Genomic DNA, 13,807 nt, shown 5'->3' with positions numbered 1-13,807 from the left:
CACAACACTTTCAACACGTGTCCAGTTCTGCACACTACACAATGACTTTCTTGAAACATAAAGCCCCTTGTGAAAAGAAGTCCCTACGCGGCAACAACAAATCACAGACTTCTTACAACTCCCTGTTTTCACTACATGAGCTGAGAGCTGCTCTAAGCACGTGTAAACCCTCAGCTCCAGGCCCAGACAACATCACATACACAATATTACAACACTCACACGCAGACACACTCGAAACACTTCTAAATCTATTTAATAAAATATGGCTTTCGGGGCACATTCCAAAGTCTTAGAGGGAGGCCATAGTAGTGGCTTTTTGAAGGAGGGAAAGGACCCGTCATCCCCCTCAAGTTACCGTCCTTTAGCCCTGACGAGCTGCCTGTGCAAGCTCTTCGAGAAGATGATCAATCGCAGGCTGGTGTACTTCCTTGAGTACAACGGTCTTCTCGAGAGCTGCCAGGCAGGCTTCGGGGCGGGGCGCTCCACCAATGATCAGCTGGTTGCGTTGGAATCCTACATAAAAGATGCCTTCATTCACAAACAGTTCTGCATTACAGTCTTCTTTGATATGAAAAAGGCCTACGACACGGCATGGCGATACGGCATCTTGAGTGACTTGAAGTCATTCGGTGTTTCGGGCAACATGCTTAGCACTCTTTCTAGCTACATGTCTGAATAAAGTTTCCGTGTAAGAATTGGTAGTGCACTTTCTAATGTACATGTTCAGGAAAATGGCGTGCCTCAAGGAGGTGTTTTGAGCTGCACACTCTTCATAGTGAAGATGAACTCACTTCATAAGGCATTGCCACCAACCATTTCTTGTTCAGTTTTGTAGATGAGGTCCAAATATCTTTTAAATCATGTAATATGTCATTCTGTGAACGGCAAGTCCAGCTCGGCGTGAACAAACTTGCTGGCTGGGCGGACACAAACGGCTTTAAGCTGAACCCCGTAAAAAGCACTTGCTTTCTGTTCACCCGTGTTCGCGGTATCCATGTGGACCCTGACATTACTCTAAACGGCGTATCGATTCCTGTAAAAAAGGAGCACATGTTTTTAGGCCTAATATTCGACAAAAAACTAACATTTCTTCCTCATCTGAAAATGCTTAAGCAAAAATGCCTAAAAACTATGAATATCCTTAAAGTTGTCTCTCACCAATCGTACGGTGCAGACAAGCAGCTACTCCTGCGTCTTTATACTGCACTGGTAGGATCTCGCTTGGACTACGGCAGCATCTTATATGGGTCTGCAACGAAAACGGCACTTAAAATGCTTGACCCAGTTCGGCATTTGGGGCTTCGCCTTGCTTGTGGCGCCTTTCGCACCAGCCCTGTTGAAAGCCTCTATGCAGAGTGCAACAAATGGTCCCTGTATCACCAGAGGATATACACGGACTTGTTGTATGCCTCTAAAATCATGTCTCTGACAAATCATCCTCTTAACTCGACCATTCATGATGCATCCTCACAGCAGCTCTTTTTAAACCGTCCATCTATTCCCATGCCGTTCCCTCTCAGAGTGAGAGCAGAAGCTTCTGAGCTAGCAGTGTCATTTTCATATATCCACAAGACAGCGATCATTGATTTTATTGCACCATGGCAACCCAGGGATGTTTCTTGTGACCTGTCATTTGTGCAGTTCGACAAAAACAGGGCACCAAGGGCAGTAATATGCAGCAGTTTCTCTTTCTGCAGGATAAGTACCAGTGTGCAGAGTTTTACTCCGACGCATCAAAGACAGCTGATGCTGTGTCTTGTGCTGCGCATGAACTGAACTTTAACGTGGCAAAAAGAATGAACTCCCACAACAGCATTTTTACAGCTGAAGTACACGGCATTTCACTTAATTTAGACCACATTGTCGAACATCAAATTCCAAAGTCCATAGTTTTTACAGATTCTCTTAGTGTTGTACGTGCACTTTTGTCTAGAAAACGCTCAAGAAATTATGTAATCAATCTTGTTTTTAAGGGCCTTATGACGGCATACGCATCAAGTCTTGAAATAACAATATGTTGGGTTCCTGGCCATTGTGGAATAGCCGGGAATGAAACCGCAGATGAAATGGCCACTGCTGCTACACTCTTGAATTCAGTGGGCCTAGCAATACTGCCGTGCACAGATATGAAGCCACACATCATACACCAACTTCACAACACGTGGGAAACACACTGGAGTGAACAGACAGATAACAAGTTACACGTAATAAAACATCACTTGGGACCATACGCTAATGACTCACACAACAGGCACATTGAAGTTACCTTAGCTAGATTTCGGGTGGGCCATACCCATGTAACGCACTCGCACTTGATCACGGAATCTCCAAGACCCCTGTGTAGCAGGTGTGGGGAGGGCCTATCCGTAGTCCACATCCTAATCACATGCAAGGCACTCGACACAACAAGACACAGACTCTTCAAGGAACTATACAGACAACACATTCCGCTACACCCTTTCTTGCTTTTGTGTGATAATGCCATGGCACCAAATGCCATGATAAGCCATGATTTCTGTGCAACGCGTTTTTAAATATTTGTCTGATTTTAACTTTTTAAACCTCATTTCCTATCATGCGTAATCAAAACTGGCCCTATACACCAGCCATCATCATTGCCGTTATTGGTTTTATTGGTTTTTTGGCTTTAGTAGCCACTATTTTCTTTTAACTACTTTTGTTTGGCGCTCTTTGCCCCAGCTGGCCTTGCGCCAAAAAAATTCCCCGCATTTCCCCGAGGGGAGGAATGTGAAAGTGCGGATGCACGAGTTGAATTTGCGCGGTTCGGTAATGTTCGCGAAAGAGAGATCTCTCACACACACACACACACACACACACACACACACACACACACACACACACACACACACACACACACACACACACACACACACACACACACACACACACACACACACACACACACACACACACACACACACACACACACACACACACACACACACACACACACACACACACACACACACACACACACACACACACACACACACACACACACACACACACACACACACACACACACACACACACACACAACTACACAGACAGAAAGATGCATTTATTCACAGACACCTATTTGTGTTGTCGTTGTACTTGATTGCTAGAGCGGATCTCAGCTTTGAAATTTCGTGTCAGTACTCCTTTAAACGGGTGCATTAGCCCTTCTCACGCCCGATTCCTGGCCAATCCCCCACGTGGGTATGTGCCATGTCAGCGGCCAGGCAGCGCGCGCCCATCTCCCCCCGTTGCCAAAGAAGACGATGAGCGCGCGCACCCGCAGCTGTTGCTATGCGGACGGCGGCGGACGCTTCAGGCTCCCTTAAGAAGTGCATTCGCACTTAAAAACTCTAACCATCATCATCATCATCATCATTGATATCACTCAAGATGCAACCCTATGTGTCCTCGCCGCCGTCAACCCCTGTAGGAATCCCTACAACTGTGTGAAGCCATTTACAGCAGAAGACACGGTGAGGAGATGGCGGAGGAGAAACACTTTATTTGCAAACTGGGTCTAGGGGAGAGGGGTGGCAGAAGACGCGATGTTCTCTGCGACCTGGGCGGCCCGGTTGGTTATGCAAACTGCACTCCCGGGTCGGAACTCTCCAGGGCCTGCTCCCAGTGTAAGGGGGAAGGAAAAGGGGGAAATGGGTCGTCGGGACACTCGCAAAGGGAATGGTAGCGCGTATCCGGTTTGCGACATTGAAGGCAAAGACGCGAAGGGTAGAGATTGGAGTTGATGCGTGAAGGATAGTTCGGCAGGGGGTTGTGTGGGTTTGAAGTAGCCGCCAGTGGCGAGCGGCTTCGTGAGTGAGGGAAGGGTGTGGGGGAGGATATATCCTGCGGGGGAGACGGAAGTGCTGGGTAATGGCCCGTACGAGACTAGAGCGTTCTGGAAGCTGGGGGTGCCGTGGGTAGAGCCAAAAGAAGGGCCTGCTCGGGTGATCAGAGCTCGAGCTGTACGGTGGGCCGCTTCATTGGCTTCTGTTCCCGTGTGGGCCGGGATCAGTGGGACTTGAACACCCACGCTGGCCTAGGTTTACCGTTATTGTATGTGGTACCCCACAGGGGTCTGTTATTTCTCCACTCTTTTCCAGCATTGCTATCAAAGATCTACGCAACTCTCCGAGATACCCGACCTTCCGCATGCTTTCCACGCAGATGAAGACTTTATATACAACCACAGGATGGAAGACCAGCAAGGAGCCCTTGAAACAGCTATTTATTGCACATGCAGATACTTCAGGAACTTGGTCTCACATGCGCACGTGAAAATCGACCCTGTAATCAAAGTTACAAATCTTTCTATACAGGCTATCTGCTTTTTACCTTTCTTTCTAAGTGTGAGAGAAGCTTCTGAAGTCAAGGTCTCCCTTCCATACACGCATAAGACAGCCATCATCGATTCCATTCCACCATGAGATCTTCTGTCTCGGTCGCCCTGTCTTTTATGCAAATAGAAAAATAGGGTACCAAAAAAATCGACTTTGCAGCACTTCCTGTTCCTGCAGTGTAAGGATGGATGTGCAGCAGCATTCTACAGCAACGCGTTGAAAACTGCTTCTAGAGTTTTTGAGCTGTACACCGACGGAACTTTAGTGTCTGCAAAATACTGTTCCTTAAGAACAGTATGTTGACGGCATTAGTGAAAACTGTACGGTATGTCACTTGTTTCAAATCGCATTGTCCGACATTAAATCCCAATGTCCTTCATGTACACAGATTCCCTAAGCGTTGTGCAGGAGCTGTCACGAAGAAAGCCTTTTAAAAATATGTGGTGAATCGTCGCCGTCAGGCTATTGTGACTGCACGAGGCTGAAATGTGAATGTGACTATGTGCTGCGTCCCACGTTACTCTGGGATTGCCGCAAATGCGGTGGCAGATGAAATAGCCGCTGCTGCTGCACTTACAAAAAAGTAGAAAGTGTAAGGAAAAATCCCAGGCCATATACACTAAGAAACCTGGGAAGGGGCGATGCACGTTGTGCAAAAGTGTGTTCTTGGTGCCTTGGTGTATTCTGCCAACGGATATGAAACAGCTGGGGGTAGCTGATGGAGATGAAACGTTCTAGTATGAGGTGTTCTTTGAGTACGCGGTATGTTGTAGCGCGAGGAGTAAACGAGGGTCCCTGTGTTTTGTTCTCTGACTACATTGACGATGACAAAACGACGACATGATACTCCGACTGCCCGAGCTCCTATGGTGATTCGTAACTAATACGCGGGACATCACAACATTACCCTGCACCCACCTCACCCTCGCAAAACTTGACAGGCAAACTGGAATAGGCAGGCAGACAACACGTTGCACATAATAAAACCATGCTTAATTAAGAGCACAGACTACTGACATGCAACAGCTGCATGGAAGTTGCCTTGGATTACGCACTGGCCACACGCATGCGACTCATCTACACCTATGCACAATCGACATTTTATTTCACTTCAGGCACTTGGCAAAACACGACAGTAATACTTGCCCCAGCTCTACAGACAACTTATCCCACTCCACCCATCGCTCTTTGTGCCTGACGATCCTATGTTTTCTGTCGACCGCGTTCGTAAGTATTCTACATAAATTAAACTTCAACACCTCATTTCATATGACCCATCATCACAACGTGACCTTCTACACTGGTGATCACCAATGCATTTTGTTGATTTAATTTAGTAAGTTTTCACCGATTTTATTATTTACCTTAACATCTGCTATCGAACCACTCTGTTGGCGCTCTTTGCCACAGTAAACCCTACGCCATTTGCATCCAGCCATCATTATCATCCGTTTTTAAAATTGCATCAAAGACTGCCTATTTCTTTAAATTAGAAGTTTATATGCATCCCTGTCCGAGCTGTTTTTATATCGTTCATTCATTTCTGCTTCTTTCTTATATTGAGAGAGAACGTAAGCATCTCAAGTTTGTCTGCTTCGTAGATACCCTGACAAGTCTCACGAATTTCAAATTGAGAAAGACAAAGTGGGTAGAAGCGTTAGCTTTCAGCACTTGTTCCTGCAGCAAAATACACAAGTGGAGAAATTTCATGCTCACCCCTCAAAAACTGCCAACACAGGGTCTGTGCTGCCCACGGACCCACGGTACATGTCTCGTAGACTCTAAATGAACATACGAGTATCTTCATGGCAGAGGATTGCGGTATACGCTTAATTTGAAGCGGTGTTTTTCAGGCTACAATTCCCCAGTCCTTCATATACACAAAGTGCCGAAGTGTTGTGCGGATATTGCCGTTTCAAAAGCCTACCAAAAACCGTGTTGTCTATGTTGTCCTTAATAGCATATGTGTGTATATACTTTAAAACTCGACTTGACCTTACGCTGGCTTCAAGGCCACTCTAGAATGGCGTGAAATAAGGGCGCAGATCAAAGGCTCATGCTGCTGCACTCACAAATACAGTGGACCTAAAAACAGTACCATGCAGTGATGTGAAGCGACACATCAGACACTTTCAGAAATATGGCAAGCAGATTTGAGTGAACAGGCAGAGCAAATTACACGTAATAAATCTACACTTGTGACCATACACCGCCGAAAGATGCAATAGATAAACAGAGGTCGCCTTGGTCAGGTTATGTATGTGGAAAATTCGCCACACTCACACCTGCTCACGCTTCTCCGAAACCCCCGGTAGCAGTTGTAGAGATGGCGTGTCTGTAATCAACATCTTCATCCAATCTAAGGCACTCGACACAACACGAAGCAAATACTACGCAACTATACAGACAGTCATTTCACTACACCCATTATACTTGTTTGGTGACGACCACGTGTTATCCATTAGGCGCTCTTTTTTAGTATCTATCAGAGGGCAATATTACACCTGATTTCTTATCACGCATAAACACAAACTGGTCGTGTAGACCAGCCATCTTTTTTGCGTTTTGTTTCATTTTACTCTTATACCTACTGGCGGATTTTGGTGTTTATACAGCTGTTAAAAATAACTAGCTTTGGCGTTCTTTGTACTTAGCCGTCCATACGCCATAAAGATCTCCTGATGATGACGATCATCAGGCATCTGTCTGCATTACTGGCGAAGTCTGCAGACCTGAGGCCCCAGTGAGCGGACGAAATGCAACATGCCCTTACAGCTCCGCGGCGACGATGCAATTTCTGTAATCGCATCCGTGGTAATAGCGGAGGCCTTCCATACTTTTAATAATAGCGTTCGAACAGAAGTAGTTTGTAGATATTAAAACGGTTGCTTTTGGGGGAAGGGAAGGCAAAACCTGCTTCCAAATCTCGTGGCCGACTGGAAAGCAGGAAGCTGCATTCCGTTTTATGCATTTTGCTGTGTGCAACCCACTTTTTTGGGGATCAATTTTCCACCGCGAGTACGCTGCATGGGGTTGGGCTCTTCGACCAAGTTTCTTTGGAGGGCTACCATGCAGCTTTATCAATGTGTACTGCAGGACCGCTGTCATTGCAAGGGAAGGTTAGAGTACGAAAGTCACGCTGTCCTCCGAAGTGCTGTGTGCAAAAAGATGCAGTTTTAATGTGATGAAAAGTTGACATAACGTATATATATGCAATAAACGCACATTCATCAGACTGAGTTGAGAGTAAAACCGAATTTAGACTGTACATGCCAACAAAGAACAATAGAACGAATAGATGTATCTGGTGTCACTAAGCTTATCGACGGGTTGAACAACTCGTCATCTTCCGGCTTTGATGGTATTACCACAAAATTTCTAAAAACCACTAGCGCATATTGTTCAGTTGTATTAACAAAAATATTCCAACAGTCTTTGGACACGGGTACGCTTCCTAAACAATGAAAAATAGGGAAGGTGATTCCACTCTTTAAATCAGGCAGCAAAACCTCTTCTTTAAATTATCGCCCTAATTCCCTGACCAGTAACTGTTGCAAAATATTATAACACATCATCTACAGTAACTTGGTTAACTTTCTTGAGTCTAACTCATTTTTTTACGCAGCTCAACATGGGTTCCGTAAGTCATACTCATGTGAAACCCAACTAATATGTTTTACTCACAAATTGCACCAAACCATAGATCGATCATCTCATGCCGATCGCATCTTCTTAGATTTTTCAAAAGCGTTTGACAGTGTTTCACATAGATTGCTGCTTCATAAATTAAAAGCCCTAAATTTGGACGATACCTTGTTAAAATGGATAGAATTTTTTTTACTGATCGTTCTCAGTTTGTTGTTGGTAATCAATATTGTTCTGGTTTTAGTCACGTTGCATCTGGCGTTCCACAGGGATCGGTGCTTGGGCCGCTATTGTTCCTTGTTTATATTATAAGAGGGTTTTCAGGCTTTATTCTTCAGCAGCACCAGCAGCAGGCGTAGCTCCGAAGCACCAAGTCGCGCTGTCCAGCAAGTCGAGACGGAGAGCCAACGAGAGGAGACTTCTTCTTCGTCCCAGCGATGGCGATGGGACATCCACGAGTCGGTGCCTCTTCCCTGTGTGGCTTCTGTGTCACATACCTACGTATTGCGAATGACCAGTGCTGTCCACGCTCCTACAATATTTAAACGAGTATGGCGTTGGCGCCTTTCTTCCTTACAATTGCCCCCGGCAACGAAAGAGCCATCCTGGCGACTCAGGGAGATGAAACTACGAGGGGGTCAATGTAAGGCTTGAGGCGCTGAACATGGACTATATCTTTGCCGCGGCAACGCTGATCGGGTGACGGAGTGAGAGGCTCAACCACAATTTACTGGAGACGTCCGCTTGACGATGCGGTAGGGAACCTGGTAGCGGGAAAGCAGTTTACTGCTCAAGCCTGGCGAAGACACTGGAACCCACAGCCAGACAAGCGACCCTGGTGAGTAGGTAGGAGCGGGAGTCGTTTCGTCGTGGTGCGACTTCTGACGCTGCTGATCTTCCGTAGTTAACAATCGGGCCAACTGACGCCACTCTTCGGCGTGCTTGGCAACGTCGGAGATGGGTGTGCACTCTGACTCATCCGGCCGATAGTGAAGTATGGTGTCCAGTGTGCATGAAGGCTCACGGCCATACAAAAGAAAAAACGGAAAGAAGCCGGTCGTGGCCTGCGTGGCGGTGTTGTATGCGTAGGTCACGAATGGTAGTACTGCGTCCCAGTCGGAATGGTCCGCCGCGACGTACATAGCAAGCATGTCACTCAGAGTGCGGTTGAAACGTTCGGTGAGTCCATTGGTCTGAGGGTGATACGCCGTGGTGGTGCGATGGATCGTGCGGCAGGATGTAAGAAGGGCCTCTATAACTTCAGACAGAAAAACCCTTCCGCGATCACTGAGGAGTTCACGGGGCGCCCCATGCCGTAAAATGAAGTGCTGAAGTAGGAAGGAGGCTACTTCGCGTGCGTTAGCATCAGGCAGGGCGGCAGTCGCGGCGTACCGGGTCAAGTAGTCGACAGCAACAACGACCCATCGGTTGCCATCTGCAATGCTAGGAAGATGTCCATAAAGGTCGATTCCTACACGGTCGAATGGTCTTGCTGGACACGGTAAGGGCTGCAAAGGCCCAGTTCCTGGCGGGGAGGATATTTTCGGCATTGGCATCGAACACACGAACGGACGTATTGACGAACGAAGCGGTACAATATCAACGAATTGGCTAGTCTTTTAAACTCGAATGTTCTTCTATTTGCAGACAATTGTGTTATTTTTCGTGAAACAATTAGTGACAATGACACCACCATATTACAGTCGGAGCTTAATGCTGTTTCTAACAGGTCCAAAGCCTGGTCAATGGAACTTAACATTAGGAATGTAAAGTAATGCGTATTTCCCGCACCAAGACTGTCCCACCACCCTTTTATGTTAACAGTGTCTAATTAGAATCCGTTTCATCTTATAAATACCTTGGCATCCACATTTCTACTAACTTAACCTGGAACCTTCACACTGAATATGTAATTAGCAACGCAAACCGCATGCTCGGTTACTTACGTCGTAGTTTCTATAGGGCGCCATGGCAACCTAAACTAATGCTCTACAAAACACTTATACGTTCCAAACTGGAATACGCATGCTCGGTATGGGACCCAAGTCAGGATAAACTTAAAAATTCCCTAGAACTTGTCCAAAATAACACAGTTAGGTTTATTCTGTCCAACTATAACCGAACAGCCAGTATTACTGCCATGAAATCTAACCTTGCCCTCCCGTCTCTGTCAGCACGGTGTCAAATTTTCCGACTAATTATTTTTCACAAACTGTATCAGCACCATGTTCTGCATGACCAGTTTATCGCTACACCCCATTATTGATCTGATCGCATTGACCACAGCCACAAAGTTGGAATTGACATTTGCAACACCCAGCATTTCTTTCACTCTTTCTTGCCCAAGATTAGTAGGGAATGGAATCGCCTTCCTTCTAGTGGTGTATCTATTAATGTAACGAACAGTTCCGAAATTTTATTGCTCGAATTGTATAACTAGTATAAATTGTATAAATCTGTATAATCTGTAAAAATTGTATAAATTTGTAACGTCTCTTTTCTTGTTATGACTGTGCGTTGCTCTTTTTTTTCTCTCGTTGATCTAGCTAATGTTGTATAATTAGCTTAAATTTTACTTCATTTTTCCTTGTTTGTTTACCTGTATTCTACCCCCCCTACCCTCTGTAATGCATTTGGCCTTGAGGGTAACATAAATAAATAAATAAATAAATAAATAAATAAATAAATAAATAAATAAATAAATAAATAAATAACTGTAACAAAATGATGGCCGTAAATTCCTAATTTCTTCGTTGAAATATTGCTGTCCAAATTTAGGCGTACGACCGCGGTGCCTAGAAAACTGTAGCTAGTTCTTTGTCTAAGCTGCAGTTAGAAATCGTTTGCAGACAGAAGCGCAAGAAATAGTGTGTGCGAGCCAAGGTCCTAATTTCTTCAGCGCTCTGATCTTGCACTGTGCGCTTTTCTCGGCATGCTTTGCTGTCGGTGCCCTCTTTTGTCGTGAGCTTTTTTGACGTTTCGCAGTTTTTACGCAGTAACATTTTGTCACCCTCCTTTCTTGCGCTCTGCTTCTTTGTAGCGTGCTGTTTTGTCGCATGTTCTTCTCTCGCATGCTGTTTTGTTGTGGTACGGAATTTGGCGAGTTTAAATTTATTATTTTTTGCTAAGTGGTGTATGAGGGCTTGGGAGTGTGTGTCTTGTAGTCCTGCAATACTGCGTAATTTTTAATAGGTAAGGCTAACGTAACCGATTTCTAGGAGACACGGATGCGCGACGTACAGTGTACATGTGCCATCAAAATTAAATGGAACACGGAAGGTGGGACGCAACCGTACTGGAGCACCGCGTAGCGGCACCGGTGGTAACCCAAAGTGAGCGGAATAAGCGTGTGAGCTTGCCGACGGCGGTAGCCCATCTGCAACTTTCAAGCAGCTCCTCTTACCTGGCTACGAGCATTGTTCGCAGCGTACTGGTTTCTGCGATGGTGCTGATAGCAGACACACATCTTACAGCGTCCCGAACGCCTCCTGCGCACACGTACTGCCTAGCTAGAACAAGTGGTACCACAGGAACCCGAAGCAAACATGTTTCTTAAAATAATGATCGCCATAGAAGAAATCAGTATACTACGAACAGTTTCTGCAGCCTGGATTAAAGGAAATCGTTCTGGGTGTAGACGGGCTCCCGCCATCGGAATGGGTGCATCTCTGTTCGTCCCTTTCTGTTACAGCCGGTGCAGCTACACGATGCTGCACTCCCGTGTTACAATTACTTCTGGCAGTATCTATACACTGTAGCGACCCAATTTTCTAATTCAGGATACAGACGTGAAATCGCCCCGTATCAGTGCGTAGATCACCAAAGAGCTACCATGAAATCGATTAATAAGCATTACACCGTAACAGCTGAAGTACGTGGCTGTTCGAAGATATCAGCGCTTCAGTTTCTACTGCTGGTAGGTAGGTGCACGCCGAGTCAGCCGATAAAACAATTTTAATTGGAAGCTCGTACTCGCTGACTCGTCTCGCTGCGGTGATGGTATCGTACGGCAATGCTCCCTGAAATCCTTCGTCTCCCTTCTCACCCACAGGTGGCGGTCGGAAGAAGTTTCTTGGCAGCAGCTGCCAGCTTCTCCCTGCCACGCTGCACAAGTGTAGCTCTGGAGAACGGCGTACTCGAAGCCAAGCACAGCTGCTTTCTCTCTCAAGAGAACGTATAGGTAGATTAGCGTGCTTCGCGTGCCCCCTTTCTCGCCAGTTCAGGGCCAGATGCACCATAGGTAGGCCGTGCTTAGTCCGCTCCGCCGAAGAGAGGACAGCGTGAAAGAAGGACAAGGAAATCGGGCTTTCCGACGTGCGCGTGCTTGGCGAGCTAGTCGAAAAGCCCAGAAAACACCAATGTCGGGCGGGTCAAGGGTTTCGGGAAGCAGGGTTGGGGCATTTCGTTTGACAGTATTCCACAAGGGATTGGTGTACAGTTCCACAGAAGTGGACTAGCTTAGAGAGCACCCCTCTTCCAGGTTAGGGAGTAGTTTGTTTTTAATGTTCCTCGCCCTAGGGTATATTTTGATACTAATTCTTTTACTGTAATGCAGGCTCTTATGGTCAAACCGGACAATATTTCCGAAGAACATACGAGGAGTTATAGCAGGTTCAGTAATTGGATTTATTTGTATATTTTTGCTTATAGCAAGATGCAGTAAAGCCAGAATCGGAAATAACGTCAGCCTATTCTATAGCACTAGTATGATTCAAGTTCCGGAACATAAGCTGGCGAATGACGCCGATGTAATTGAAAACTGACGTTTCTACTGGGAACGCTGTCTCGTTACATTGAAAGTGGAAGCATTTTTAAAAATAGGTATCTGAAAATAAAAATGTAGACAAGTGTTTCAAGACCACCACCACACACACACACACACATGCACACAGCCAGGAAACATTTTAGGAACAACTTAAAAGTAAAAAATCACTATTCAGTGTTCCCTTGGCACGTTTGAAATCCTAATATGATTCAAAAGAAAACACAAGAAAAAGCAGGGAAAGTGTGAGTGATCTCCCACAAGCCCCCCCCCCCACCCCCCCCCCCCCCCAACCGTACGCGAGGTTCGTTATTGTTTGTGAAATTGTATTCTTTGAACACTTTTTGCCAGTTCCCTTCTCTCCAAAGTAACTGCTGTTCGTGTCTGTCTTTTTGCAGTGCTCCTTTCGTGGTCCAGGAGACAGTTATGGCTGCATCGATGGCTGTAAATGCATAAGGTTTGCCCATGATATTGGGTATACGGGACTTTACGGTGGTTGCTGGAAGATAACGTACGTACACAGATTGAGTGGAGGTGCCTCCTACTCCCATACGGAAATGAAGAAGTAATACTAAGAAACAAACCGCGACCAATAAAATTGCTATTTCAAATTAGGGGTCAGTCGAACTTATCTTGGGTTCTTATACGTCGACTCTTTTTGCTCGACACACAATGGCATGAACGTTGAATAACAGCATGCTTAGAAGCAGATGTGGCCCCACAAACAGGGGCGGACTGCACATCAATTTTTTGAAAGCGCCTACATTTCGGCATTTGTCGCTTCACAAACGGATGCGGCACAAAATTAGGTTTGTTGGTCTTCCAGATAGTGGGGACGTTTGTGGCTAAAATAGGAAAGCATTGCGGATGCCGTTGCTACAAGTGCTGTTTATAAGGCAGATCAGCAGATTTGGTGCAGGGAGTTTTAACGAGAACACCTTTTTTAGCGGAGATGTTCCACATCGTAATCAGCAGGCAGCTTCCTTCATAAACCCGTATAGATTACACTGATACCCCGTAAAACAGGCGATCGTCACACTCA

At 45.9% G+C, this 13,807-nt stretch overlaps 1 long non-coding RNA gene across 1 annotated transcript in view; it reads left to right on the top strand.

The window, feature by feature from the left end:
- The window catches only part of LOC144173589 (uncharacterized), a 47,956-nt gene extending 34,579 nt beyond the window's left edge, over positions 1-13,377 (top strand). Inside the window, exon 3 of the long non-coding RNA XR_013323328.1 lies at positions 13,164-13,377. This is a non-coding gene — a long non-coding RNA (uncharacterized LOC144173589). The remainder of the gene's footprint in view (positions 1-13,163) is intronic.
- The last annotated feature ends 430 nt before the right edge of the window (positions 13,378-13,807 follow it).

The sequence above is a fragment of the Haemaphysalis longicornis genome, unplaced genomic scaffold (genome assembly GCF_048455015.1).
Source record: "Haemaphysalis longicornis isolate Haplotype H1 unplaced genomic scaffold, Haemaphysalis longicornis Haplotype H1 scaffold_3, whole genome shotgun sequence".
NCBI classification, from domain to species: Eukaryota; Metazoa; Arthropoda; class Arachnida; order Ixodida; family Ixodidae; genus Haemaphysalis; species Haemaphysalis longicornis.
This window is presented reverse-complemented; position numbering and strand designations above follow the sequence as displayed.